This window comes from Gavialis gangeticus, unplaced genomic scaffold, assembly GCF_001723915.1.
Source record: "Gavialis gangeticus isolate Ggan-Ray unplaced genomic scaffold, GavGan_comp1, whole genome shotgun sequence".
NCBI classification, from domain to species: domain Eukaryota; kingdom Metazoa; phylum Chordata; order Crocodylia; family Gavialidae; genus Gavialis; species Gavialis gangeticus.
Genome location: NW_017729004.1, coordinates 50,599,219 through 50,624,178, shown reverse-complemented (window position 1 = coordinate 50,624,178; position 24,960 = coordinate 50,599,219). Strand labels below are relative to the sequence as shown.

At 42.5% G+C, this 24,960-nt stretch overlaps 1 protein-coding gene and 1 long non-coding RNA gene across 2 annotated transcripts in view; one reads left to right on the top strand and one right to left on the bottom strand.

Moving 5' to 3' along the window:
- Positions 1 to 24,960, bottom strand: part of ADAM22 (ADAM metallopeptidase domain 22) — a gene marked incomplete at its 5' end in the record, with an annotated part of 236,452 nt that overhangs the window by 150,557 nt on the left and 60,935 nt on the right. The window lies entirely within an intron of this gene.
- LOC109291382 lies at positions 22,432 to 23,319 on the top strand. Its single transcript, XR_002095834.1, has 2 exons — positions 22,432 to 22,502; positions 22,765 to 23,319. It is a non-coding gene; the product is annotated as an uncharacterized LOC109291382 (long non-coding RNA).

The window sequence follows — 24,960 nt, the reverse complement described above, 5'->3', positions numbered from 1 at the left end:
ACTGGAGCCCTGGTGCTGAAACACACAGCCTGGCCAGCCATGTGTTTCAGCACCAGGGCGAGAGGTAACCACAGAGACGCTCTGGCAGCCAAAGCATCTCTATGGAGGACTTAGCCTCCGGTTGCCTCAGGGCACGGTTGGGGATAGTCCCTGACCGTGCCCTGTGCTGCTTTTTTAAAACTTTGTTTTATTTAGACCCCTGGGGTCTAATTTTCTCCCTGCAGGGGAACATTTTTTTGTACCCCCATGTCCCTGTTGCCTCGCCTCAAAAGGGCAAGAGGCATGTGCGCGCTCGTGTGGGCGCTCCCCTAGAGTTTTGCATTTTTTTTGTCTCAGACTAAGACAGCTACCAAATACATCCCTGTAACCTAGAACATACATTTTATTCTCATTCACAAAAACATATAAAGAGTTATATTTACAAAATTGCTTCTCCACACTCAATTTTGTTAGCCTTACTCACAAAGCATGCCAGAGAGATCTCTGAGCCTATTCCTGTGAATTAGCGATTTCCAGTAAAACTAAAGTTTATAGAATCCTGTATTGTATCATTGGGATGCCTGTCCTAATGCAAACGTTACAGCTAAATAAATACAGCTCTCTTAAATTATAAACATATAAAATTGGTACCCATTTCTTCATCAGAAATGGATTTTCCTCCCATCAACTACATACGGTTAACAATTTTGAGAAGGTGCAATGTTCTCGAAAATGACACTTCCCTACATAGTCTGCTTTTAGCAAACAGTTATTTAAAGGAAAATGTGTTAAATTGCTGGGGAAATCTAAGAGAAGCCTTAATAGGAATAAACACATTTTCCTGTTAATAACTGTGATTCTCCGTATTTCCTTTACAAACCAGTGTTATGATGAGATGGAGATGACTATGGCCCAAAGCAGTCAGGGAACTAGAGCATAAAAATAAAGAACTAGATGTCTGGGATACCTCAGATGCCCTAAGAATGTGATTTCAATGAATGCCAGTCAGGAATGTTCCGACTATTTCATCAGAAAATGCTAATTTATCACAGCCAATATTTTTCTAAGGACAATATTCATTTAAACTAAACTTTTATCAGGAAATGTTTCTTTACTCCAAGATAAAACTGGTCAGAACCAGGCAGAGTTCCAAAAGGTTGGGCACTTACATCTCCCATGAAACAGCAGTTCATGGTCTACTTGATTCACACCACATCTATATATATATAAAGCACTTAGTCTGTCTGTCTTTGTGTCTGTTTGTCCATAATGCTCTTGGGGGGCATGACTCCAGCCAGTGCTGTGTCAAGAATGCCCATCAAGAATGACAGGTGGGATGGGTGAGGACAGAGCGGCCGCCCAGCAGGAGTGGAAAGTTTGCACGTGGTGGCCGCCGCCACCGCCACCCACTGCCCTTTACTGCCACATCTGCATCCAGTCGCATGCAAGCTTCCCCCACCCCGCCCCTGCTCCTGGGAGATGGCAGCAGTGCAGAGTGGGGGGAGAGGGGTGGTACAGTGCTGGACACGGAGTTGGGGAGTGGTCCAGTGCAGGACAGTGGTGGCAGCTTCCCTCCCCCAGCAGTGCTTCACATGCGGCGGTGGGAGGCAGCGGTAATGCCAGGTGGTGAGTGGCAGCGCTACGTCCCCACCCGCCCCCCTCATCATTCTTGACAGGCAATTCGCTAGGACTCTCAGTTTATCCTACTGGAGCTGCTCCATTTTGTAGGAAATGGTTAAATATATACTGATCCAGAGAAAAAAAACAAGAGACTGACTCTAGAGCCCAAGGGTCAGAGCACTCCTCTGGGATGTGAGAAGCCCAAATTTGAGTCTCCACCTGTATTCTTAATTGTACTTTCTCTGTACTGCAATTGGTGTCTTTCCCTGGCCCCTACATCAGTGTGATAAGCACTTTTCAAATGTTTATCCTTTCTTTGTATCATTTGAAATTAATGGGAGATTTCTGTGCTTTTGAAAAAAATCAATCCACTAACCAATCTGCTCCTTCTGAAGTATCTAAATGAGGATGTAAGCACTAGATTTTGAAAAACTGGATCAAAAATATATTCTAGGAGATACTCAAAATTTGGAAGTTTCAAAACTGGAGGACAGATGCAACTATGAACAGGAATGCTGGAGAGAAAACTGAGTTTTCCATCAAATTGGTTGTCGGATCCTTATTCCGCAGGCAGTATTCAATAGCTGAGAATTGCAGCTTATATTGATAAAGTTCTGCTGCTTTTTCTGCTAAAATGCAGGAGCAGTTGTCCAGAGCTCTATGCTCATTACAGCTTCCATTTCTGAAGTATTTTAAAGAGTAAAATTTAACAATTTTTTTATAAAAACATAACTAGCTTTCTCATCATTTATGGGCATAATCCCTCCAATTTATAAATAAGAAAGCATGCCTACTTACCTAAGGGTAAGCATGCCTGTACATGAGCCCAGAGGCTGCTCTGATGCACTGCAATTACAGCATGTCAGAGCAGACTTGATTAATCGAGTCTGCTGGAGCATGGCAATTACTACACTCAGGCACCCTCCTGGGTCTCATGCATTAGCACCCCCACACTTAAAAATGTTGGCAAGGTGATTGAACTAAAGCTCATTTGATGAGCTTTAGTTCAAGTGCCCCCACTGCCGTGTTTAAGCCCAGGGACGTTGATACATGAGATGCTGTGGCACTTTAATTAGAGCTGCTCTTGGATCCATTCTAATTAAAGTGTCACCCTCCCAGCCATCCCTAGAGCATGTGTAAAAGTGCCCTAAATGACCAAAGTAGTTCATTTAAATATTTGTGAAGCATATTGCACTTTGGAACAATGCCTACTGCTGCCTTCCTTGGTTTAGTAATAACAATTGCCTAGAAATATTCCAAATATTTTTTAAATTGATATCAAGGCATTGGTCTTAATTTTCACTAAATAAAGTTCAATTTAACTGCAGATGCAAGTTTCAAACTACATCTTTTTGTAGTTTCAAACGTGTTACAACAGCATTATTTTCAAATTTTCTTACTTCAGATGTCCAAGAAGAAGAAGAATTTGGGAGTTGTTATCTTTAATTAAAATACCTTTAGGTTGAAAAGAATTCTTAGAATATTTTGGTAACTAAATTATTACTCTTGCACACTTTTCTTCTATCCCTCCCTGCTCCCTCCTCCTTTTTTTTCTTTTCTTCTTTATTATTTATTGTTTGTAACAGATATGTACGTAGTTCAGGTTAACATGTATAGCTGATATATGTATTTCTGATTTTTGTGTTGCATTTTAAAACATTAATAAAATTTAAAAAAAACTTTAGGGTTGATCCAACTTTGACATCTCACTGATTCCTTATAATTCACAACCTGAAATGCTCTATAATCTTAAACAATAAATTTGAAAAGTTAAATAGTATATACTTTCACCAGTAAAGCAACAGTAAACTGAAGAAAGGAAACATTTTAAGCTTCAAGTGAGGCAAGCCAGTGGCAGAGATAAAGAGTTTTTCCAGGCTTTCCAGAAAGCCTTAGCTGGAAAATGTTCTTATAACAGTGGCAGCAATACTGTGGCATAGAGACAGAATTCATACTTTAATCCTCAGGGCTTGATTCTACACAATATCAAAAAGGTTCATTCTCCATTTAATTATGTAGCAGTTAAGGCCACTCATCACCATAAAAAGGACCATGGTTTTGAGATGGACAGGGAAAGCCAACTTAATTTCAGATTATATGCAGAGGACTGATGTCTGTATCAGAGATGAGTATTTAGACCTAAATCTATCTATGCATTTTATTCTTATTCACTGAAAATGAAATCAACCTAAAGCTGACTTTTACATGGAAACTGCAGACTCACATTCAATACCTGGATGCACAAGCATGCAAGGTAGTAAGGAACCCCACATTCAGCAGCAGGGCAGGATTCCAGTCGACTGTTCAACAGAACAGGAGGCTGAAGCATTGGCCACTACCTTCACTTGTAGAGCATGGCCTCAAAGTGATATTCTGCTGATTCAGGGCAAAATGACTTGGGGTGTTTATGGGAGGTCAGAGTGGAGTTCTCCTGTAGGAAGGAATAGTCCCCTGTTTCTACCTGTAGTACATTTTCATACATCTGTGGGCCTGCCTGCATTGTCAAAGCAATTTATCATGCTCACTCAGATTGTCCATTTGATTAGCCTTCTCCCATACCCACACTCAGCATGGCTTAGGTAGGTAAGGGATTTTGAGCACAACATTCAGATATTAAATTGTTCATACTATATTTAAGCATCACTCAGGTAGTACCACAGTAAAACCAAAAGTCATTAGGCTTCTTAGTACCAAAATCATTCTATGGTTGGGGTTTGTTTTGGTTTGTTGGGGGGTAGGGCAGGATTAGGTGTTTAAGAAATATAACTTCAAAGAGTTATATTTCATAAACAGCATTTGTATTAAATTAATGAACCATAAGTAGCGCACAAATTTTATATCTGTACAGTTCAGTTCACTAGTTTTGTTCTAAGTCAGCATACAAATATCAGTCCTCTTATTCAGAAAAAGTACTGACATTTCTTCTCAAATGGGTTTTCTCCCCCAAGCAATTTCTTTTTCAATCTTCAAAGCCACTTAAATGAGAGACTTACCAAAATAGAATCATATTCATCATGCTTGAACAAGTAACTTGTTGAAAAACAATTCAAAATAAGCAATTCTTCTTTGCTGCTCAGCCAGTTTAGCCCTAGTTTTAAATTACATTTAATCCTAGATACAAATACTTCATCTGTACTAAAGAAATTTGCTTATAAAAGGATGTGGAAAAAGTCTATTTTACTACTCGAGATCAGTTTTAAAAACAAAAACAAAAAACACATCATCCCTCTCTAACAGGACACAAGATTCCTTATGTCATGTTCACATTCATCCCAAACTGCAATTCACATATGAAAGGAAGAACTCTACAGAGTGAATGAAATAAAAACAGCAACTGGTAACTGGTAGGTTTATTCAAGAATTTATTAAACATAGAAAAAGATAACATAGAAAAATTAAACATAAAAGATACAAGGTTGTAGACACATAGAGAAATATCAGATTGGTTGACAAATGAATTTGGGAACATTTCAAAACTTAAAAAAAATTTGTTATAGAAATTTTGAAAAAAACATTTCAAAATGTTTGTAATATCTTTACTGAACGTTTTTGCTTTTCCTTCCCTCACTCTCCCTCATTTCTCCCTTCTATTTCCCCATTTTTTCAGTAGGAGAAAAAGAAAAGAAAAATGGGAATCACAGAGAAAGAAGGGAAACAAAAGGGGGAAAAAAAGAAAAAAAATGGAAAAATTGGGGTTTTGTCAGAATTTTTTTTTAAAACCCTATCATCTTTATATACAACACACTGTTCATATATGTGCTAAAAGTAGTCAGCTATATAATGCAACACATTCTGCTGAATGGATGCAAAGTCTGTGGTCCAGCTCAAACTGTTAAACAACTATGTGAGCAGAACTCTAATTTAAAACATCTCTTAGTTCTACAAGCACCCTCAGCAGCAACAGCAGACCACAGCAGTGGAGATACAGAAACACTGGGCTACTGGTGGCCCATGTGAGGTACAGGGGTCTGGCAACTGGTACAAAATTAATCCCCTTCTGAGCTCAACCTGAATCATCCAGTTTATAAGTAAAAGAACTAACTGCAGGACTGTCCACTGTCTCATTCCATCACCACCTCAAGAAGATATAGCCTCATGGGTAGGAAGGGCAAATATTCTAGGTGGTTGTGTAGTTTACTGTCACATGGATACACACAAAAATACTGCAGATGCATATCGGGAGTCCTGGTATTTTGATGTCACATGAATAGAAAGATTAGAAAATGTGGACAAATTGGAGAGAGTCCAGCAGAGGGCAATGAAAATGGTTAGAGGGCTGGATATATATTTTTGAGACTGAGGAGAAGCTGAGGGAACTAGCTAATTTAGTCTAGAGAAGACTGAGGGGAGACTTAATAACAGCCTTCAACTACCTGAAGGATGGAGTGAGACTATTTTCAGTGATGGCAGATAAAACAAGGAGCAATGGTCTCAAGTCGCAGCAAGGTTAGATATTAAGAAAAAAATCTCACCAGAAGGGTAGTAAAGGACTGGAACAGGTTACCCAGAGAGGTTGTGGACTCTCCATCCTTAAAGACGTTTAAGACCCGGCTAGACAAAGCCTTGGCTGGGATGATCTGGTTGGGGATGGTCCTGCTTTTAGCAGGAGGCTGGACTAGATGACATCCTGAGGTCCCTCCCTACCCTAATATTCTATGAGCCTATGTTTAAAGTGTCCATTATTAAAGCCCATGTTTACCTTGAGCATTACAGGAGTAATATGCATTCAAAAGGTAGTCATTTTTGTCTGATATTACAGAAACCAAAATATAAATTTATTTCTAGTTGTTTACAGATTTGAAGGATACTGAAGTTTTAATACATATTTGAGAGACATACACATTAGGAAAATTTATCCCCCCTAAATCTTCCACTAGAAATAGTGTCATGTATTACATCCTATTTATTCATGTTTTAGACAATGGAATGCAATATGCAGTAAGTTGTGGGCAATCTTCACCATTCTATACAAACCGTATAATGCTTTTGGGACACTGCCAGTGAAAGAGAGCTTAGAATGGAAACATCATCTCCTATTTCAATTTTATTTTCCAACATGCCTTTATTAACCCCTCAATCTTCATTTTATACTGACAAGTGAACAAAACTATAGCCATGAACAATGTTAGCACACGAAACTTGCCTATGCAGACACTTTTTTGAGATGAGCAGATTTGATGCCTCAAGTCAGCACAATAAAATAACGCAGAGCTATGCAAATGTTATGAAGTTTGTGGAATGAAGTTTTACTCCAAAAATCTCCCAATTCATTTTGGGTAACTTCCTGTCTTTGAAATTTTGTTTGACTGAGAAATGTTGGGGCAATTTTTACCTTAGAAACATGTAGGGGGGAAAAAAACACTTCTGCTCAAAATTTCATCCACATGAAATTTAGATACAATATGTTCTCTTTTTGCCTCCCTTGTACAATGAGTACTAGAGGCAAGGAGAGTGCAAGAAAAGAAAGAAAGAAATGCAGCTAGATGTTGCTGCTGCAGCTGTTGATATTAACTCTTTTCCCAGTGTCTAAGACTTCACTTGCATAAAAGATCAAGTGGTCAATCACATGCATTTAATGTGACTTCTAGGCCACATTTCTATTTTGATATAAATTCTTACAATGATAATCAAATCAATAAATGTGAAGGGCAGTATATTAGCCATAAGGGGCAGTATTTTAAATAGATGTGCTGCAGTGGTAGTGTGTGGATTGGTATTTAGATCAAGCAAACACCAGTCATAGTAGGATCAAAAGAACTGGCAAAATGAAGACTAGAAAGCATATGTACAATTCCACCCACAAGGACATTATAATTTCTGCAGAAAGAAGACAAGATCACAATGTACCCAAAACATCACTGTTTCTTATGACAGTTACGCATTTAACCAGAAATCATGGATCTTCACTGGGGAGTGGAGGGAAAGTGGGGAAGTCAACCAACTGAAAAAAGAACCCAAGGGGCAGAAACATTTTCCTTTTTAGTGTGGTGCTAGATATGGTTAATTTAGCTTGTTTTTCTTATTACTGGCAATTAGTGGACTGTGAAGAATGTATTGGTAATAGATTTTACTTCTTAATTCCCTATAATTAATTAATATGGAACTACAGCAGACAATTCTTAAATATTCCCATTCAAAAACTGTTTGCAGTAAACAGTTCCCCATTGAGGATTCTTGGAAATTTGAAGAGAGGGGAAAAAATCTAAGAGAATTAACATTTTTCCACACATTCAGTTTTACCCAAAATATTATATGACGTATGAAAATAATGTGTGTGAAAAAACAAAAAAGTACCATATTTCTTCACACAACCAGTGGAACTTATTTCCAAATGTGCTAGAAAAACAAAACAAAATGTGCTAGCTATCTTTCAGTCTACATGAATATTTAATATTAGTGTCTGCAATGCATGCCAGTTTAAAACCTGACTCTTGATAAATTGAAAGAATTGTATGATTGAGTTTTGTGCTCCTCAAATTTGTAAATTGTGTATCACCACACCTCTGCCAATAACTAGAATTGTAAGACTGTCTACAAATTCACCATTTAGGGAAAACATGGAAAATAATCATTATTGGAAATAATAGCTGTGCTTTTTTGTTGGCTGAGATGTTTGACTTCCCATGAAATATAGGCCAGAACCCAAATCCCTGAACAGCACAATCCTGAACCTTACAACTTTGAACCATGTCTAAAATCAAATCAAAGTGGCAGAGCTAAACAACAATTCTCAAATGCTTATACAATGTTGTTTCCTTTCAGTTTTTATATGGAGACTGAGGTTCACACATAATGGATGCATCTACACCTGGGCTTTACTGTGGAGTAAATTAATCAGCTCCACAGTAAAGTATCACAATCTACCCATGTGTCAGTACTAGGGGTCAGTAAATTAACTCCACCGTAGGATAGTACTGTTGAGGACAGTACTATCCCTCCCCTCTGCCTTACACAGACACCTCTCAGCATTAGCTAGCATACCACATGCTGGCTACGTCCGTGCTGTGGGAGATGGGACAAAGGACAGTGGATTAGGGCTCTTTGGAGCTAATCCACAGGTAGCTGGTAATGTCCCTCCTTCCTTGGAAAAAGTTGTTTAAGAAGAGCTTGAACAAATGAGAGATCCTTTTGTTTTGCTGATGGGGTGATAAATGGGGTGTAAACCACTGCTGGCTCCCTCACTGATCAGCAAGTCGGGCAGAGAGAACACCTCCCCAATCAGAACGTCCTGCCAGAGCCTGGCTCTGGTAGTGGAGCCTGCCCAGCAGATGGTAGCTCCCGAGGGCAGGGAGCTATTTCCTGCTCCCTGGTGGCTGCCTGACTGGGAGCAGATTTCTTCCCAGTCAGGCATCTACATGAGCGCTACTGTGCAGTTAGTAATCACAAGTATATTTGCTACTTGCATTTGCAGTAGCAAATTTTCTTGTGTTTAGTGAGGTTTACTGTGCATTAAGCATGTGCACATATAGAAGCACATGCTTACTGAGCAGTAAACTATGCTACTGTGCAGTAGCATGTCTCATGTAGATGCAGCCACTGAGAACAATCTAGCTCTTTGGAACCCTAACCCCCCCACACACACTGCTCAGCACTGAGGAAGGGAAGGGAGGAATTTAGCACCCCGCTCCCCCTGGCTTCTAGCCTGAGCCACTGCAGGCATGTGCCAGCATTTCCTCAATCCAGAGGGGATGTCTGTAGAGTTACAAATTGATTCAGTCTATGCAGGTTAGACTAGCCTACAAAGATGGAATTAATTCAGGCTCAGGCTTTTTGAATATCTGCCCCTAGTCTTAAGGTCACATCCTTCTTATTATGGTATTAATTCAGTGATTTTTCAAACAATGTTATCTGGAAAGGGGCTTTAAAAAGGAACATATTGATTTTAAAAAAGAGCATCAGCTATAAAATAGTAACCTGTGGGCAGAAGCCTGGAAACTGTAGAGACAGATATGTTTTTCCCTCCCTCAGAACTCCTTACTAAAGCACTTTGAATGAGATGTTCTATTTCAGCATGCTTTTCCAGTCCTTTAAGTATCTATTGTTAACTTATGCATTATTAAAAAGATGCCAGGTTAAAAATAGCTCTATCTTGCAATGGGAAAATGTAAAGTGTACCAAGCCCAAAGCCTCTCAAGCTTATTTCACCATGTGAGGCACCACAAGCTCTTCTCATTTTCTTTTAAAATTACTGCCTAGCTTAGATACTGAAATAATCCTCACTATATCTTACTATCCAAAAGTGACCCACTGCACTCACCAATGCAGAAAACATGAGAGTTCATTTAAAGAGCCACAGCTCTTTAGGTCAAGTAATTAGCTCTAGAGGTTCCTGGCTAAGTCCTTTGTGTATCAGCCAAGAAGGTGGCCAGCACATAAGCTCTTTACAATCTTTAATGCGTTTATCCTCACAATACCCATGTGTAAGTAGGGAAATGGTATTATCCCATTTTACAGATGAGAATAAAGACACACAGAGATTAATTCCCAGATTCACTTTGCCTAACTTTTAGGCAGCTGGTTCTGCAATGGAATTCACAAACCTCAGCTAGACATCAAAGTTTCTTATACAGTGTATATACCTGAGAATGGGATTCACAGCACTCAGCATGCTAGGTGTGGGGATGCTGAAACTAGCCAATAGGAACCACTGAAGACAGGGATAGGTCTAAAATCCTTCCTCCTTCCCTGACTTAGAGCCAGGAGCAAATCTAGAGGGGATGCAGCAAGAATAACATGGAGGCACCCCTTTCAGTTGAGCACGATACGCTTATTAGCAGGAGGTAAAAGGAGGGGACAAGTGGTAGCCCTGGGCTCCATAAAAGCACATGCAGAGCTGTGCTGACAGGTGGCAAGCTCTTCATTGCACATGCACCACATAACCAAAGAGGATGTAGCCACACCCCTATCACCAAGATCCTGCATCTGCCCATGCTTATGATCCTATACAAGTTTGGGATTCAAAACCTGAAACCCTTCCAGAAGTGACTCCTCTGTTTTAGATATCTGACAGTTTTTTTAAAACATAGCCAGCAACAGTAGTACCACAGTCTACCTTTCTTATAATAAGCTAGCAGTTATACAACCCATCCCCGAAGTGGAATACCTGGGCTTTAGGCGCCTCTCAGCCAAAGGAGTTTCAAATCCACGTTTCCCACTCCCCAGGAAATTGCCTTAACTGTCAGGCTATAGCTCCACCCATCCTACTAAAGCCACTGTTCTATGCAGTTAACAATGTAAGATTTATGGGGTCAGAGAGGGATTATGTAAGAAGGAGCCAGACTCTGTGACACAGTGATGAAGACACTGCCCTCAGATGGGTGGCAGTGATGGATTCCAGTCCCTGGATCCCGGGACTCACCCCAGCCACAGCCTTTGTACTTCATTCAATAACTGTGGTACAAAATGAAAGGAAGTGGCCAGACAGGCATAACAAAATGAGCAATTTTGGGGATCTAGGATAAAATTAATCAGATCTCATCACATGTCTGGCAGCTCATGGGAAACAAGGGATCAGAGATCTGGTCCATGATCCTGGACTCCCCACACACCTGGACTTTCAAAAGGTGTAGTGGGAAGCACTGGATTGGGAACCAGCCCTTGATGCCACACTTCTCACAGCACCCTTTCAATTTGCTGGAACTTGAGAAGCCCAGAACTGGGGCCTCAGTCCCTGATCCCAGGCTCCCTGCACACCTAGATTTATAGAAGTGTGCCAGGCAGCCTAGCATTAGGTTATCAGTTCCCTGATGGCATGCTGCACTTGCAAGCATGGAGCTCAGTATTGCAATCCTGAGTTCCCTGCATGCCAGAAAGTTGCAAGGTACACCACACAACTCAGCTTTAAAAAACCCAGCCTGATCTCCTTTGATCAGTGGGACCACAGAGAGGCAGCTCCCATGTCTGGGACACAGCTGCCACCTAATCTGGTCCTGCACACCCATGAACCAGAACTTTTCAAGGGTCTGTAGCCTGTGACCCAAGAACCCAGTGTCTAAATTCTAGCAAAGTGCTTTTGTGCATCAGGAGGACAGGGATCTTGTCTTAAGTGACTTTCTCTATGCATACAAGTGTATTTTTTATAAAAAAAGAGAAAATGCATTAAACATATAATGCAAGATCTGGTTTTGCTACAAAGGTAATTTTATACCAGTTACAGAAATAGACATTTTTCTTGGCAGATAAATAAGGTACAGTCACTTGCCATATTAGAAAGAGTAACTCTATATTTATAATTAGATGGCATATTAGGCAAATTCTTATATCTGCTAGCTTTGTTTAACAATATGAATTTCTTTAATAGTAATATATTTATTTATAATAAATAATAATGTCTTTAATAAATTTAACACTTTTTTAAGTCTGGCAAGTAAAAAGTGAGGAGTATAAAGAGTTAAGCCCATTTCAGAATTTTTGCTCTTTTGCCATGAACTTCTGTTCTTGCTTAGCTGCTGAGCTACAGATGACTCAAGATCAGAGTTTTTTGCCCTGAGAGATCAGTTACCTGTTAGTCATTTTTGAAACTTTAGAACTTAATAGATTTAAATTTTTAAATCTCCTGTTTTAGGTATTCATGTTCCTTTCTTTTCTTTAGGTTTATGATCCCTTGTACATATTTAATTATATTCTTGCTATGCCTAATTTGTCCTGTGGTATCATTCATATACCATTTGTATTTTAATATTAAAATTGCTATTAACATTTACTGAATTTATTTCTTAGGAGTACTCAGTTTTGGTAACACAGGCTTCTCAAATCTTCCTTGGTCCCAAAACATCTCTGGATCAACAACCCCAGAAATAATGATGTGAAAAATTTCCTTCCCTCTTCCTCCCATTCTCCCTCCCCACCCTGGCCAAGTAAAAGACGCAGATCCAGGATTTGGCAAAGCAGGGTTCAGAAGCAGGCGCCCTTGCCTCCTCTCCCTCCCCACCCACCAGTGTGGGCAGACCATGATGCATGCAGGAGCCTCTGGGGACTTTTTTTGAACTCCCAAAGCAATTAAGAATTCATAGTTTCATAGTTTCTAGGGTCGGAAGGGACCTAAGTAGATCATCTAGTCCGACCCCCTGCTGTGGCAGGAAAGAGTACTGGGGTCAAACAACCCCAGCAAGGTGTTCATCTAACCTCCTCTTAAAAACCCCCAGGGTAGGAGCCTGCACCACTTCTCTTGGAAGTTGGTTCCAGACCCTAGCCGCCCTGACCGTGAAATAGCGCCTCCTGATGTCTAACCTAAACCTACCCTCTGCCAGCTTGTGACCGTTATTCCTGGTCACTCCTGGCAGTGCTCGGGGGAACAGGGACTCCCCCAATGCCTGCTGATCCCCCCTGACTAGTTTATAACAGGCCACTAGATCCCCCCTCAGCCTTCTCTTTTGGAGGCTGAACAGGTTCAGGTCCCGTAGCCTCTCCTCATAGGGCCTGCCCTGCTGCTCCCTGATCATGCGAGTGGCCCTCCTCTGGACCCTCTCCATGCTGTCCACATCCCTCTTGAAGTGCGGCGCCCAGAACTGAACACAGTACACCAGCTGCGGCCTGACCAGTGCCGCATAGAGGGGCATAGCACTCTCTCTGCTGTCCCAGGCCAGGGAAGCTTCAAAGCCCCTCCTGCCAGCTTCAGTTGGGCTAAGGGGGGGCCAGGCTCATCTAGGACAGGGACTGCAGTAGCAGTGGAGATGGGTAGGGGTGCATTCCCCCACCCCCTGGTCTCCCCAGGAGCAGGCACAGGAAGGGAGAATCCCACCCCCTCCACCTCCCTGCCATCTGACACCTCTGCATCTGTCACTATTCCCAGCTGAGCTACCCCCTTGTGCAACCTGGCTGGAGTGAACAGGATCAGCTTTGAAGCTTTCCTAGCCCCCAGGACAGCAGGAAAAGCAGTAGCAGCAGGTAGAGGTGCAAGGAAGCAAGGGGAGAGGAAGAGACCTGCCTCTGAGCAGGAAGAGGAGGCAGGGGGATTTTTACATGCTTTGGGGACTTTAAAAAAGGTCCCCAGGACTCCCAGGGTGTGTTTCAGTCTCAAAGATGGGTGCAGCCACACCACTAGACCCACTCTGGTTCCACCCCTGGTTGCATATGAGCTAGTCTTATGGAAAATCCCTGGTTACAGAATCCACAATCACAAGTACCAGAATAATCCAAAATGCAACTGAGGGCATAACATCCTGTAAAGGACAACTGATGGCAGGTTTTCAAAGCCATCGAGATGCCATTCAGTTGAAGGGATGTTTGTTCACTGCAAAGCACAAGAGCAGAGTCAGAATGCGCTCTTTATGAAGCTTGGAAACTCAAGGAGTTGGCAAAGAACTTCAGAGACATGAAGGAATTGAGTTCACTGGGATTAGTGAAATGCACTGGGTTGAAAGTGGGAAGCCAGCAAAAAAGGATGTTATGGTTATGGATTCAGAAAAGAGCAGTGATATATATCAAGAATAAATAAGAAACCTATTGTTGACCAGTGATGGCCAATATTTTTTGGCAGGCATGCCTCAAATTTAGATCAAGCATGCCAGAAATTAAGCTCCATCCACTCAACAAGTGCCACTCAGACCCCCACCTCCTTCCTGATCTGCCACATACCAAACACAGCAGCTGCCCATGTCACATGTGGCAAGCAAGCCACAGGTTGGCCACCCCTGGTCTATACAGACATCAGTCACTGACAGAATAACCTGGATGTGATTGCAAGGTAACCACACCAAGGGCAAGGGTTATGTAAGTTTACACATTAGTAAAGAAAGTGAATGAGAACAAACCAACCAATTTCAAAGTAAGCTGGCTACCATCTCTAAGCATAATTTTACTATTGTTATGGGAGACTGTGATGACCAAGGATTTGGTAATAGAAGGAATGAAATTTTCTACATTAAAGCTATTCACAAGATGACCTGGAAAGCCCTAGATGAGTAGGTATAAACATGTGATCCACCACATCTTGGTGAATGGTACATGAGCAAGATCTGTACAGAAATGTTAGAGCCTGGAAAGGAGCAGATATGCCCTGTGACCATCAGTTGGTTAATGAACTGCAGAACATGAAGTTAAAGGAGTGTGTTAGGAAGAATCCAATTATAAGAATACAAAGTCATGACATAGAAAAGTTGTTTAATTCCAGCAAGATATATTATTTCAAACAACTGTTGGAGGCTGCTTCTCAGTACTCATTGCTTAGAGAAGTGGTTCCCAAACACGCACACACATGCACATGCACGCATGCAGTTATCATAAAAGTTTAAATTGAAAAGGGAAGAAGCAGATCATTTGCTGGACCAGTCATCATGGTTTCACAGACTACACTGGTCCACAGATCACAGTTTGGAAAGCACTGGTTTAGACAATATGGAAGAGGAGTGGCTGTGAGACACACAAAGAAAACATTGTGAATGCCTGTACAGAATGACTCAAACAAACAAATATGAATATTGTGAATAGGAAGACACATCCAGGACTTGGTAGACAATAAAAGCACAGGGGTCAGGTACAGACATTACACTTTTATCAATATAAGTGATCAGAAACCAGTCTATAGCTGTAACAGAACAAAATGGCACACACCCGTAACAGAACAGCGCACACAGACTGGTTTAAAAATGACAGAACCTGATCTAAGATTTGCTTCCCCTTCTACTTCCCCTTCCAGCTTCCCCTTCCCCTTTCCCCCACCCAAGGTTGAACGTGCGTGCTGTTTGCTACCCATCTAAATGCCACCATTTACAGAAAACCACATAACCTAGAAAGGAAACAAATGTAAGTTTGATAATGACAAGAAGAGCACCTTTAGAAAACAAAGCTGAATATTACATATAAAGCATATGAAGTTATCAGGCAAAATCATGAATTGCAGAAACCACATAAAAAGTGAAAATGATAAACTTCTGGAAAGAGCAAAACAAACAAACAAACAAAACAAAAACAAAAAAACAACCCCCAGCAACTTACTCAGCTGCCCACTTCCTGACAGCTCTGCTGTAATTTGAGTGGATGACTCATTCATTTTAGATGTGAATTTAGATACCACATAGTCCAAAATAAAAATGCCATGATGAAACGTGTGAGAACTAACATGGCTGGCATCTAAAATCTGGGACAGTGAGTAGGCCCTTCAAGACTGGTGCAGAGGAACAGTACTGATACTACCAAAGAAGGGTGACTTGAGAAATGTGGAACTGGAAAGGTGTTACTCCACTCTGACTATCAAGCAAGGCAATCACCATGAGTATGCTGGAAAGAATCAAAGGAAGAAGCAAGAAAGCTCTTGGAGAACACCAGGCAGTTTTAGGAATGGGTAGAATTGCAAGAACCAAGTACTTCCCTTGAGTGAAATTTCAATGAAGTGTCTGGAATATCAGAATCCAAACGCTGTTTAATTAAGAGTACATCCTATCTTAATTTTTTCTGTCACGGACCAGGTAATGAAAGACAGAAATAATGGAAACAATACAGGAATATCATAGATAAGACCATATGGGCTATATGACCTGTATTTTACTTGAAAATATGGTAGATGACAGACAAACTGGTAAAGGTAGCAGCATCTTCTGAAATGAAGGTCCTTGTGAAGTCCAAGGTGATGTCAGGGATGCAGACAGACTAAATGAAAAGACTAAAATGAGGACCTGAAATAAGCTGAAAAACTGTACTACACCATTGGTGTAAAACACTATTAGTAGTAATAGATAGTAATGGATTGAGATAATGATACTGCAGGTAACTTGTACTATTAAGGCTTGATAAGATCTACAGGATCAACATCACCAAAAAAAACCAAAGACAAGGATATACAACATAGTAGTTCAGTGACATAACTAGGGCAGTGTGAAAGGGCCAACCACCATAAGCGCCAACTTGGGGGGCGAGCAAAAAAAAGTGGCTGATGCCAGGAGCCAAGTAATCACAATCAGTGTTAACCAGATGTTGTTGCTGTCTGTGTTGCATCCCTACACTTCTGTGGTAGTTGTCAGCATCTTTTTGTATCACAAGGAAACAAACGTGGGTGCTGAAAAGGAACGATGAACAGTACTTGGTAATTGGTCACTTTGAAACTTTGTGGAAGTGCACTGGGATGTATAACAGGATAATGAGGGAATGGCCCACTGGGAATTTAAAAACCAGAGAGGAGAGGGCTGGGACAGAAGATGTGAAAGGACAGTCTGAGAAAAGGAAGCAAGCAGTGACTACAACTGCCTGCTACAAGAGGAGGCCAGGCTGCTGCACTAGGAGCCAGAGCTGAAGGGCCCCTCCTCAAGTGACTGGGACAAAACAGAAGGGTTTGTTTTGTTGGCTTATGCTTGTTACCTAAGACTATTTTGTTTATGAAGACCAGATGAGATGCTCATAAGGAACCATAGCCACCTGCTGAAGGCCAGGAAACACACGTATAGGATGACAAGGTTTCAAAAGTAGAAGTAAGGAAGACAGCTGTTGAAAAGTCAATATCCAGAGTGCTATCCCATGGGCAAATGAGATAAGTTGGTCAAGCAGTCAGGATAGAGAATGCAAGGATCATAGAACAGGCTTTTATTTGGGTATCATCATCAGGGAAAAAGAAAGAAACATTGGAGGAGGAACACGGGAGAAGATCAGGCTGTCATGCTGTGAAGTTAGTCATGTGGCACAGGAAAGAAAAAGGTCAGGAGTGACCATGACCCAACACACCAAATTCGATCAAATGTATGAAAGAGGAAGAAGAAAATAACTTATGGAATTCAGATTTTGCTGCTGCTATGGACACCCACCAGAAGGGTTTGAGCTTTTTGTGACTTAAGACCATAGATGGGGATGGACGCAATGCACCAAAAGGTGCTGAGAGAGTTGGCCAATGTGACTGCAGAGCTGCTGGTCATTATCTCTGAAAACACGTGGCGATTGGGAGAGGTTTGGGATGATTGGAAAGGGCAAATATAGTGCCCATCTTTAAGAAAGGGAGGAAGGAGGATCTGGAGAACAGTCAGCCTAACTGGAGGCCCTGGAAAAATCATGGAGCAGATCCTCAAGAAATCCATTTCTAAGAGGAATCCATTTCTAAGCACCTGGAGGAAAAGAAAGTGATCAGGAATAGTCAGCATGAATTCACCAAGGGCAAGTTATGCCTGACCAACCTGTCTGCCTTCTATGATGAGATGACTAGCTCTGTGGATACAGAAAGACCAGTGGATGTGGTATGCCTTAATTTTAGCAAGGCTTTTGATACAGTCTCCCAGAACAGTCTCACAGGCTAGTGGCGTATGGGCTCAATGAATGGACTGTAAGGAGGATAGAAAACTGGCTGGACTGTCAGGCGTAGAGGCTAGTAATCAATGGCTCTATGTCTAGTTGTCAGACAGTATCAAGTGGAGTGCCCCTGAATCTTTTCAAAATTTTCATCAATGACCTGGAAGATGTGATGGATTGCACCCTCAGCAAGTCTGCAGATGACACCAAGCCAGGGGGAGCAATAGATACACTGGAGGGTAGGGCTAGGATTCAGAGGCACCTCGACAAATTGGAGGATTGGACTAAAAGAAATCTCATGAGGTTTAATAAGGACAAGTGCAAAGTCCTGCACTTAGAATGGAACAATCCCATGCACTGGTACGTGCTGCGAACTGACTGCCTAAACAGCAGCTCTGCAGAAATGGACCTGGGGGTTAGAGAGGACAATAAGATGAATATAAGCCAACAGCATGCCCTTGTTACAAAGAAGGCTAATGGCATACTGGGCTGCATTCGTAGAAGCATTGCCAGCAAATTCAGGGAAGTGATTCTTCCCCTCTATTCAGCACAGATGAGGCCACATGTAGAGTACTGTGACCAGTTTTGGACACCCCCCCACACACACACACTACAGAAAGGATGTGCAAAAGTTGGAGAGTGTCCAGTGGGAGGCAATGAAAATGATTAGGGGGAGCATGACTTATAAAGAGAGGCTGGGGGAATTGGGCTTATTTAGTCAGGAGAAGGGAAGACTGAGGGGAGATTTAATAGCAGCCTTCAATTGCCTGGTTCCAAAGAGCTAGACTGTTCTCAGTGGCTGCATCTACATGAGACATGCTACTGCACAGTAGCATAGTTTACTGCTCAGTAAGCATGTGCTTCTACATGTGCACACGCTTAATGCACAGTAAACCTCACTAAACACATGTAAATTTGCTACCTGCAAATGCAAGTAGCAAATATACTTGTGATTACTAACTGCACAGTAGCACTCATGTAGATGCCTGAATGGGAAGAAATCTGCTCCCAGGCAGGCAGCTACCAGGGAGCAGGAAATAGCTCCCTGCCCTCGGGAGCTTCCATCTGCTGGGCGGGCTCCACTACCAGAGCCCAGGCAGGGACTGTGTCCCCCTGCACCAACAATAGGGAGCACCAAGTCCCCTACTCCAAGATTGCAATGAGGGAGCAGGGTGCTGGGAGATCCTTCTCTCTCACTACCAGCTCCACGGTTGCAAGGCCAGCACTGGGTGATCAAGGTTCAGGGCTTGGAAAGAACTGTAGGGGTGGGGTACGTCCCAGCCCCCTGCCACAACCCACCAGTGGGGCAGCTAGCAGCAAGCTACCTGCTAGGAGAGCCAAAGGCAGATCGGGGCAGGAAGCTGGGACCTGTCCCTCCTCTGCAGCTCTTGCCAATCCCTGTGACACTGATTGGGGAGCCAAGGCCAGCAGCTCCCTGCTGCTGGGGCAGGAGCACATTGTCCCCATCCCAGCAGCAGGCAACCCCCTGGAGCAGGGTGCAATGTCCCAGCTAGCCCTGGGCTAGCACCAATGGGGGGCCTAGAGCTCCCCCTGGTAGTGGCAGGGGCCCATTGCAGGGCCCCAGGAAGTGGGATCAGTTGGCTGCCATTACCAGTAAACCTGTTCCTGTTTCCCTGCACATGTGGATACCTGCCTGGTAGCATAAACTGCTCCCAGGTCTAATGCACGTGCAGACACACCCAGTGGCAGCAGATAACTGAACGAAGATCAATGGTCTCAAGCTGCAGCAAGGGATGTTTAGGTTAGATATTAGGAAAAACTTTATCATGCAGAGGGTACTGAACACTAGAATTGTGGAGTCTCCATCCTTGAAGGCTTTCAAGACCTGGCTAGACAAAGCCTTGACTGGGATGATCTAGTTGGGGACGATTCTTTTGCGGGAAGGTGGTTGGACTAGATGACTTCCTGAGGTCCCTTCCAACCCTAATTTTCTATGATTCATTCTTTCTTAAGGACAGACAAAATTCAGTTGAGACCAGAAGATGCTTTTAGATAGATATTGACTTAGATATTGACTGAATCACAGAGGAAAAAAATCCAAAAGTTGGAAATAGCTAGTACTTTTTGCTACCTCACTTTTTGGGTGCCCAAAGAGACACCTTAAGGAAGTCTGAATTACAAAAATTGCTGAGACTCCACCCTCTGAAAATCATATCTTTTGCAATGTATGATTAAATCAGCCACAAAAAAAGAAAAGAGCATTATAACTGGAAATTGTTGAATATTACTGATTTTCCAGCATCATTTTGATTGTATTACACAAAAAGAAGAAAAAGCGCTCTCAGGTAATATTCCATACAGACAGACAGTAATTCATTTTGACGCGTGACACCGATTTCTAACTATGGTTGCAATATCAATTTTACAGCTGTCAAAATCCAGAATATTTCAAAATTGTGAAAGTATTAAACCTGTGGGTACATTTTTCTCCTGCATTGGTTTCAGGTAAAGCTTGCTGTACCCAAAAACATATGTCCAGCTCAGAACATGAAAAATTGATCAAAACTTTCTAAGAGTCTGGGTACAAGATAAATCTGTACACTTCAAACATGGTTTGAAGTTATAATGGTTATAATTAAACGCTGCAACAGATAATAGATTATTCAGATCTATAAGAAGATTCTTCTGGATTCTCAAAAGATAATATAACTTGACTAAACCCATAGGAGGCTGAAGCCTGGGGCTAATGGGGCTTATCCCCCCTGAACGCAGCTCCAGTCATACCACCGCTATGCCCTGCCACCACAGCGCCACACCCAGCACCCCTGCCGCACATTCCTCCGCCACATACAGCAGTAGCGCACGCTGGCCCCGCTACGGCTATGCAGGAGGGAGTGTTGCTCCACACTACCCACTGCACTTCCCCCAGGCCTCCCAAATAATATTTTCTCCTGACACATAAGTAAACCTAAACAAATCCTTGCAAATTAACTTAAGAATGGAATCCTGCTTGTCTTAAATCCTGATTCATAGATTTTTTGCATCGGAAGGGACCTCAATAGATCATTGAGTCTGACCCCTTGCCCTGGGCAGGAAAGAGTGCTGGGGTCAAATGACCCCAGCCAGGTGTTTTCCAGCCTTCTCTTGAAGACCCCCAAGATAGGGGAGAGCACCACCTCCCTTGCAAGCCAATTCCAGATTCTGGTAACCCTTACTGTGAAGAAGTTCTTCCTGATGTCTAGTCTAAATTTGCTCCGTGTCAGTTTGTGGCTGTTGTTTCAAGTTACTTCAAGGGGCACCCTGGTAAACAGAGTATCTCCTATCTTTGCTGCCCCAACAACAAATTGTAGACAGCCACTGGATCACCTCTCAGCCTTCTCTTACGGAGGCTGAAGAGATCCAGGTCCCTCAATCTCTCCTCGTAGGGCCTTTCCTGCAGGCCCTTAACCATACAAGTGGCCCTCCTCTGGACCCTCTCAAAGTATCCACATCCGTCTTGAAGTGCGGTGCCCAAAATTAGATGCAGTATTCCAGCTGCGGCCTGACCAATGCTGCATAGAGGGAAAGTATCACCTCCTTAGACCTGTTCATGATGCACATGTTAATACATGACAGAGTGCAGTTAGCTCTATTGATCACTTCATCACATTGTCAACTCATGTTCATCTTTGAGTCAACTATGACTCTGAGATCCCTTTCCGCTGCTGTGCTGCTTAGAGGGTCATCTCCCAATCTATAAGTGTGTTGGTGATTCCTTCTCCCTAGGTGCAATACTTTGCACTTATCTTTGTTAAACTGCATCCAATTATATTCTGTCCATTTTTCCACCTGTCCAAATCTGTCCAAATCCATTCCCTGCCTTCCAGTGGGTTTACTTTGCTCCATAATTTGGTGTCATCTGCAAATTTGGATGGTGTGCTCTCCATGCCATTATCCAAGTCACTGATAAAGATATTGAACAGGACTGGTCCAACGACTGAGCCTTGTGGGAATCCACTGCCCACATCTTTCCAGGTCAATACTGACCCATCTACCATCACTCTCTGGGTGAGTCCCATTAGCCAATTCACCACCCACCTCACTGTAAAATCATCTAAGTCACAGTCGCTTAGTTTTTTTATGAGAATGGGATGTGACACCGTACAACCTACTTTTAAACTTAAAGTATGTTGAAGTAGATCAATCCAGGCCCCTCTAACTTGACTATAAATTTATCCAGGCCTCTATCCAACTATAGATCAATCCAGGCCTCTAACTTAACTAAGGAAAAAGAGTGAAGAAAAAAAAATGGTCTTGCTTCGTATTTTAAAATGTTTTAAGATAAGAAAAACTCTTCTGCTTATTATGACTCCATGCACAGTTCTTTTGGAACAAATGTTCTTCCTTTCCTAAAAACAAAAAAGGTGATAACAGTTTTCAAAACAAAACGTGTTGCTGAGCAAGCAACTGTTATGATTTACCCCTGACTTTCTTTTCAAGGATGCTTTGTTTAAACAATTTTAGGTATAAAAAGGTATGTTAACTTGTAAAGGGGGGGAGTTCTGTTAGATCTCCTCCCTATGATCGTATGGTATAGTCACCAATAAACACAGACTGAGTCTGTGAATTCTAATACCAAACACAACGTGAAGTTTGATTTCTTCCACAATTTTGGTGCCGTGACGAGGATAGAGACGCCCAGAGTGATCAGTTGGGACAGAGACATGTCTTCACTGAAGCCCTGGCGCCAAACCAAGGTAAGAGCCTTTTGAAATCTCTATTGGGGCTTTTCAGTGACAGGCTGTCTCTGTGTCTTCCTGATTCACTGCTTGAGGCTTACTCTATCCGACCTTTTGCTGCCAGAATTTTCAGACCCACTCTGTAAGTAGTAACTGTAAGTAGTAGCTGTGAGTAGAAAGAGTTAAGGTTAAAGACTGTGTTGCTGTTGTCACTAAATGTATTTCCCGGTGTGAATTGAGTTAAGTTCTGTAAAGAACTATGAGGTTTTTCTAAGGCCAGGAGTGAAAACCTTGTGCAGCCGCCCCGAGGACACCAGACTTGTTCTGCGTGCTCTTCGAAAGCAAGGGTGCAAGGTGGAAACTCTTAGAGTGTGAGTGTTTTCCACGATAAGCGTTGACCAAGGCTGGGACTAGAGAAATGCTCTTGAACCTCATGCCTCAACGCAGAAATTCCCTTGTGTGAACTGAGAGTATGAATTGAGAAATATGAGCCACTGACCAGGTCTGGGACTAAGGTTGGGTTCAGCCGCCCCAAGGCTGTCCAGAAAGGCAGTTTTGAATGCAAGGGGGCCCAACTGGAACCCTGTGACCCAGTGGACAGGTTTACCCTTTCCTCACCCTCATAAATGAGCTGTGTCTAACCGTAAGTAACTGCATTGTGTGCCATTATTGCAGTGGAGTCTTGTCTTTGGACATTAGCCACAGCATTTCTGTGCCACTAGCAAATCTCACAACCTGACCGGACACCCTCAATAAGTCATTCCTGTGTGAAAGACCTGTGTGAATTGAGTTAAAGAAATGGGGAGCGGAGGATCTAAAGATGTACCGGCTCTGCCAAAAGGGACTCCAGCATTGTACATGTACACACACTGTAACCATAAAAGTTGTAAGTTTTTAGACCAATGGAATAGGTATACCAAAGATGACTCTAGTTTGCAGTTTCCCCTGGAGGGAACATTTGATTTAAGTAAAATCATTCATCTCCGCGGAGCCCTTGAGTCAAAAGGCAGTAAAACGCCACAGACTCAGTGGGATTCAATTTTTGATTGGTATGAGGAAGCTTCCAAACAACGCCAAGAATCTCAAGTTCAGAGACTTAAAGACTCCCAAGACAAACTGAAATCTCAGGTAAAAGAATTAAAACAGAAAAGTGGACCAACGGGGGATCCTCCATCAATAACAACAGCACCATCAGCACCAACACTGCTTTATCCACAGTTGACTGAGAATGAATCTGTAGAAGACATAATAGATTTCATTAGTGTGCCAACCCCATACCAGTCCCAGGCACAATCTAAATCCAAAGAATTCCAGGGTAACCAAATAGACTCTTCCAGTGGGAAAAGCTTACCCCAGGAACCTATCACCCAACCATCATCTCCTCCCACCTGGGCATGCCCACTAGAATCCAGGTGGCTGGTTCCTGAAGCCTCAACCTCCTCTTATTTAAGATCTGGCACCCAGTATGGTCCAGTCCCTTCTTCAAAACCTAAAAAGGCTCTTCAAATGCCCTTGTGTCAACTCCCAGGGCAGGGTCCAAATGGGGAATCTACAGTCATAGTTCATGCCCCCTGGACTCCAGGAGATCTCCAAACCTTGTTAAGCAGTTCCCCAACATCTGGGAAGAACCCCAGAAGTTTAAAGATTAATTGGAAACTGTAATCAATTGTTATGACCTGACCTAGGCAGATTTAAACCAATTAATGAGAAATATTCTGCCTTCTGAAGTTTGCGATTGCCTCGCCAAGCAGGCTAAATGGCCTGCTCAAGATCCCGGAGGAGATGGTCAGTTAGTGAATGCACGAGAACATCTTCTTGAGGCCATACTTAAGATTTGCCCTAGAAAAACTGACTGGGCAAAAATCAATAACTGCAAGCAAAATAAAGGAGAATCTCCAGCGGATTACATGGATTGCTTAAAACTAGTATTCGAAAGACATTCAGGTATTGAGAAGGCAGCTGAAACTGCCCCAGAAGCAGTTGCTGCTGCTTTCGTTCAAGGACTCCTTCCTAAAGTCCAGGAACAACTGTGCACAATTGCTGTAGACTGGCAAACTAAGACGCTGGCAGAACTGGTCACCATTGCTAATCATTGTACAACCTGTCAAGAAAAGAAAAAGGAAATCACAGAAACTAAGTTAATGTCATTACAAATGCAGACTTTTAGAGGCAGAGGGTTCCTTCAGGGACAATTTAGAGGCAGGGGACATGGTCGTGGGATGGGACAAGGAGGGTTTCAGTCCCAAATTAGTGATAGTTGTCACTATTGTGGTCAACCAGGACACTGTAAGGCCCACTGTCCTCATCGGTCTGGCCAGCCAGAGATGACAGTTAACCTGCCACCACCTGCTCCCACTCAATTCTCTGTCCTGAATCAAAGAACCTCCTGTTAGGACAGCCTGAGGAATAGTAATGTCATCACAGCCCCACTTCTCTCACTTTATCAAGAAGACCCCTTTGTTTCCTGCGTGATAAA